Source organism: Sarcophilus harrisii, chromosome 2, assembly GCF_902635505.1.
Source record: "Sarcophilus harrisii chromosome 2, mSarHar1.11, whole genome shotgun sequence".
In the NCBI taxonomy this organism is placed as follows: domain Eukaryota; kingdom Metazoa; phylum Chordata; class Mammalia; order Dasyuromorphia; family Dasyuridae; genus Sarcophilus; species Sarcophilus harrisii.
In genome coordinates, this window is record NC_045427.1 from 233,697,638 (window position 1) to 233,704,247 (window position 6,610).

Below are 6,610 nucleotides of genomic sequence, written 5' to 3' on the forward strand. Positions count from 1 at the left end.
CTCAAGTATTTAACTTCTATAATGTACTGTTAATCTTTGTTTATTTTATCATTTTGGAAATGTCCTATTTGGAAAAGCAAAACTCTTGACTCATAGTGGAAAAGAATCCTATGATGTAATTGTTCATAAAATGGAGACGAGATGGAAATTCTATAGACTGGTAGCAGACAATTTGAATTCAATTATTTTGCTTATTTTTTTCCTTTCTCCATGTTCACAGTGCTTAATCAGTTCTGCTGTGCAAATTTTTTAATAAGTCCTTAACAGGCAATGTCTGTGCCAAATTATATTTAGTTTAGTGGATAAAACTTCCAAAGCTATAGTGGGTAATGGAACATATGGTCTTCAAGTTATAATCCAGGTCCCTTGCCAAAGAAGTGCTCTTAACTGTTTACTGCTAATATCTATACAGTTTTTCATTGTATTTTCACTTCATGTAATTACAAATTCCCTAAGTGTTAGAAATGGAATAAACTTAAAATTTAGATGTAAGTATTATGCACCTAATGAGCTTCAAATCCTGGAACTTCCTTATCATGGGGCTAGTATATGACTTAAAGACCTGCTAAATGTAAAAGCCTATTAGCTTTATATTGTAAGATATATTTGCTGATGCACAGCTAAACAGTTTTAAGTAAAATTCTTGTAATTCACTAACTCAATTTAGTTTGAGAATTGTTTTCCAAAAATTAAACTGATAGATGAGGGAAAAAAAAACCTGTTTTAAAAAAACAACTTTCATTATGAATTATCCCTATTCCTGGGAATTCTATTGATCCTGTTGACCTACCTGAATGATTTGTTAATAAAACATTCCATAACAAGGGCTGTTTTATGGAAATACTTAGTACTAGTCTCAATGTTCATTGTCATTTCTTGTAAATAAATTGTTACTGGCTTTAGTTCAGCCATACTATTTTACTTTAAAAGTTGTCTTTTTTCTCCATAACAACTGCAGAATTCATGATTGTGAGCCAGATTGCTCTTCTGGTTCTGGTAGCTAAGATTAGACTTCAACGCTATTGTGATAGCATAGAAGTAAATGTGATAAAAGCAGTCTGTATAAGTGTATAAGATAGTTTATTGCCATGATATTTGGTATGTGGGTAGTTAAAAAGGTCCCTCTAAGACAGATATTCCCTCCAGTGTTGCAGATTGCAGCCCATTCTGTATGTCCTCTAATTTTGTCCAGGGAGTAAGCTCAAAAAGCTGGAGGCCTTCCTCAAATTCTCTCAAATAGGAAGAGGATGCAAGTGAAGCACACCAAAGATAATGTCCATGGATTCGTCACTCACCAACAACCAGCTGAGCATCTTTTTTTCTGGTTAGATGTGTCTGGGATGCCATTTTTACTCTCCTCTACCTGGTTTCCTTATTTTGTGATCTTCAGCGTGAATTCTGCAGAGGCTGAAGTGTTCCCTAGAGATAGGGCCATAAGCCACCAAAGGAAGAAAATAGGTATCAAAATCAGGCCTTATGATAATTTTTCAGTTTCCCAAAATCAGTCAGCCTGTGATCCTTAGACTAGATCAAAATTTATACAAAGTGCTTGTGCGGGTAGGTGACTAGTGCCAGGCCAAAATTCGTCTTTTCCAGTTCAAATCTGGCATCCGTGTGACTCCGGACAAGTCACTTAACCCTGTTTGCCTCCGTTTCCTCATCTGTAAAATGAGCCGGAACAGGAGATGGCAGATGAGTATCTTTGCCAAGAAAACCCAAATGGGTCCGCGTGGAGTTGGAAGAAATCTCTACACCGGATAAAAAGCTCCTGTGGACTACATTATTCTCCCTCCGCAGTTCTCAGTTGTACCTGTTTACCCTTACTCTCTCTTGACCCCCAGTATCACATGCCTGTCGAGCATCTGGAAGTAGGTACTTCTCAAGCTCAACTCGTTCTCTCTCCGCTAATCCCTTCCCTCCGTCGGGCTCCTGCCGCGGGTCTCCATCCCAGGTGTGCCCCTTCCCACGTCCAATCTGGTGCGAGTCTGTGTAGAGTAAACGAGACCCGGGGGCCGCCTTGTCCGTGCTCCGCTTCTCCCCGCCGCCGCCTGTAGCATCGCAGCTAACGCCTGTCCCCCCGCCGCCGGCTCCCCACTAGTTCTCCCCCCTCCCAGTTCTCAATGCGAGCACGTCGGCCCCTTACAACAGCGCCCAGCGGCTCCCTTCCGCCCCGCGTGAGAGCCTACGGATGCTCCTGTTTGCACAGGGTGATTGCCTCAAGCCCTGAACATTAATGCCTCATAAATAAGTCTAACTCCCCGCACAGGAGAGAACAAGCGAGGGAAGGATGCGGTTGGGCCCATTGTAATGGGCACACAGGATCTCAAATCTAAATACTTTGTATGTCTTGGACAGACACTGGAAATGGAGGAGTTGAGCCCTGAACTGAACAAGCACAGGGATACACCTGATATTAGACGGCCACAATTGTAGCGGTGAGTCATGTGGCTTCCAAAAAAGGATTGTAACGTAGATTGCTGTCCAAAAATTTTTCATTGGTTAATAGGCTTATAAAAGTCAGATACTAGTTAAATATCTTTTAAAAATTGCTTTAGAACAATGGTGTCAAATAGTCCCAGGCCCACTAAATAGTACATAAGAAACTCTGCTGGTCTCATATTGCCTTAGCATGTCGTGTGTTAACATGATGTTATATTGTATTTTTATTTAGTTAAATATTTCCTTTTTTTTTTTTTTTTGGTGAGGCAATCGGGGTTAAATGACTTGCTAAGGATCACACAGCTAGTAAGATTTTAGTGTCTGAGGCTCCTGACTCCAGAACCAACACTTTATTCACTGCATCACCTGTCTGCCCCTCAATTACATTTTAATCTGGTTCAGGTAGCACTAGAGTAGCTTATTTGACCCCTCTTTTTGAGAACATGCTAAATATATGATCAGTCCTAGTTACCCAGAATACAGTTAGTATTTATAAAAACCTTTCTAAGTAATTAGTTTCCTCCTCTGTAAAATGAGCTGGAGATGGGAATGGCAAACCACCCCAGTATGTGCCAAGAAAACCCCAAATGGGGTCACAAAGAGTTGAACAGGACTGAAATAACTGAAAACAACACCAACAAAAAGTAATTTTTGGTTGTTTGTATTTGCCAGACTCCCTGTGAGATGCCTGAAATTTAAAATAAAACTCTGTGTGTGTGTGTATTTTAACTCTAGATGATGTATTACAGAACCATAATTATGATTTTTGCCCCTTGGCCAAGAAGCAAGATGAAACTTCATGAATGGAAAGAATAAATGGCAGGAGACAGACACAATGATATGAAAGTGTATTGGGAATGTGGGATCGCTTTACCCCTATGAACCATCTGGTAGTTTCTCATTTTAAATATTTTTACATTGTAAGTATTAGGCCATAAGAAACTGGTCTAAATGCCCCAATAAGGTGGGTGTGGGTGGGCAGGGGAGGGAGATCTAATATGTTTCTGAATCACCTGCCTCTCCCCTCCACTGTATAAGGCCTTCTCATAAATAAAGGCCTTTCTTCTAATTAAAGGGTGGCCAGGAATGGTTAAGGGGAATAAATTTACAGGACTAAACTGGACCAAGTAATCTGTGTCTGCACAATTTTGCATCACCCTGGTTATGAATAGAAAAGATGTGGAACATTATTCAAGAGAAAGAAAACAGAGCTTTTAGGACTGTCATCCCTCAATGGTGGCCCCTGGTGTCAGTTTCCTTCCATCCTTTGGGGATACACAATTGTAGGGGGAAAAATCTAGGACCCTCAAGTGAAAGAAGATGAAAGTTTATTGCAGCCTTGCCCCTTAAGCCCAGATGACAAGGTTCTCCTCCAGCTTTAGTTCACCCAGGGAGGGGTTGGTAAAATTTTAACAATCAGGAACCCAAAATGAAGACCAAGAAGTAAACTCAGAAGACATCAAAGTGAAAACAGTTATAAGCAAAGCCTCAAAAAAAATGCCAATTGGACTCAAGTCCCTTTGGCTACCTCAGTCCTTGAAGATTTAAAGAAAGAAATGAGTGGTAGAGAAAAAAATAGGGCAAGAAATGAGAGTAAGAAAATTATGAAAAGAGAATGAACAGCTTGGTAAAAGAACAAAAAATACTGAAGAAAATGACACTTTTAAAAAAATTGGTATAATGGTAAAATCAGGACAAAAATTCACTGAAGAAAAGAACTTATTAAAAAGCAGAATCGGCCAAATGGAGGAAGAGGTACAAAAGATCTCTGAATAAAACAATTCCTTAAAAATCATAATCAGGCAAGTAGGTGCTAAAGTTTACATGAGACATAAAAAACCAATAAAACAAAGTCAAAAGAATAAAAAATAAAATAAATTGTGAAATATCTTATTAGAAAAACAATGACCTTGAAAACAAGTCAAGGGGGGAATAATTTAAGAATTATTGGATTACCTGAAAAGAGCCTAGACATACTAATTATTAAGGAAAAACTGCTATGATATCTTAAATCCAAATGAAAAATAGAAATTGAAAGACTTCACTGATCATCTCCTGACAGATATCCCCAAATGAAAACTCTCAGAAATATTATAGCCAAATTCCAGAGTTCCCAGGTCAAGGAGAAAATGTAAGCATTCAGAAAGAAATGATTCAAGTATTATGGAGCAACAGTCAGGATCACACAAAATGTAGTAGTTTTCACTTTAAAGCAGTGGAAAGCTTGGAATATATTCTGGAAAGCAAAGGAGCTAGGATTACAATCAAGAATAACCTATCCAACAAAACAATATAATCCTTTGGGGGTGGGGAAGAATGGATAATTAATGAAATAGAGAACTTTCAAAAATTCCTAATAAAAAGACCAGGGCCAAATAGAAAATTTGATATTTAGACATGAGACACAACAGAACCATAAAAAGGTAAACATGAAATAATAATAGTAATTATAATAGACTCAATAAAATTAAACTTTGCATTCTTACATGGAAAGATGATACATTTAACTCACAATACTTTATTGTTATTAAAGCAAGTTAGAAGGAGTCTTAGAGGGCATGAGTATGAATTTATTATGTTGGGATGACCTCCAAAAAAGAAAAAGAAAAAGTAGTGAGAAAGGGAAAGGATTGGGAGAATGAGAGAAAAGAGAGATAGAGTGAGGAACAAAAAGAGGCTTGCAAGAAAGAACTTTTATAGTGAAAAGGAAAGTGGAGAATGGTGAGCAATGCTTGAACTTCACTCTTACTAGAATTGGTTCAAAGGAAGAAAAATATATATGTGTATGTATGTGTATATACTCAATCAGTTATAGAAATCTATCTTACCCAATAGGGAAATAAGAGTGGAAGAGAATAAAAGTTAGGGGATACTTTCTTAAGTTGGTATTTGTTGTCCTATATTTTGAATCCTCCCTGATGTTCTGCTGAGCACATGACAATATTCTCTTTTATTTTGTATCACTATAATGTTTTTCTTTTTGCTTATTCTGTTTCTGCAAATAAAATGAATTTTAAAAAACAAATTTGTGCACAAAAAAGTACTTAATAGGTTTTGCTTGCATTGAAAAGAATATTGCTTCTTTGTTTAAGAATCTTCAGTGACTTCCTATTGCCTATGAGAAAAAAATAAATTTTAATTTATCATTTAAGGTCTCCCAATCTAGGTCTTTTCAACCTTAAATTACCCCACTTACCTTCATAATAATCTTTGCAACCATATTGTTAACTATTTTTAAATATTGTCTGATTTTCTCTTCCTCTATGCATTTGCTTAGACCATTTCCCATCTCCCTTTCCCAGGTCTGGAATATATTTCCTTCTTATCTGTATCTACTGAAATCCCTTCTCATCTTCAAGACTCAGCTTAAATGTTACTTTCTTCATGGATCCTTCTCTTACCCTCCTGTTGAGCCATATATGAAAGTGATCTCACCCTTCTCAATTTCCTAGAGCACTTCATCCGGCTCACTTCTTTGCCCTATCACATTCTCATTGTATCACAATTATTTGAGTACTTGGCATATCTCCCAAATTCAAATGTATACTTCACACTAGAACTACATTATTTTTCATATTGGTATTCCCATTACCTAGAAGAGTCTTGAATATAATAATTACAAATTATTAACAAATAGACCAAATAGATTCACAAATTTCAAAATGACAATTTTTTGAAACATTACAAAAAGAAGCAGCAGAGTGGTATATAGGAATGAATACTAGATTTGCAATCTGAGGCTTTTTGGTTTGGAAGTCCCTTTCAATGGATCAGCAATTAGATCTAGAAAGAACTTTAGTGACCATCTAATCAAACTCTCTCATTTTATATGGAACTCATCTCCTACTCCTTCCTTATTCTCCTGATCCCCATCCCTAAAATCCCAACAATCCAAACCTTGGATTCACATGGATTAGGTTCAAACCCTCAAAAGTCATTGTTTTCCTCCATTTGGTTCATTGCCGAATTTAATCTAAGAAAATTTTGAAATTAGAGCTAAAGTATAATTTATATTTAGGTATACCTGAATATGGACAACAGAACTCCCCTCCAACTCTTACACTGTCACTCTATGCACAATGTGGATATTGGCTATGGTATAGCATTTATTTCATTCAAACGCACAATATGCTAAATGGAACCTAAGCTTGTCTGAACCCTCCCAGTTCAG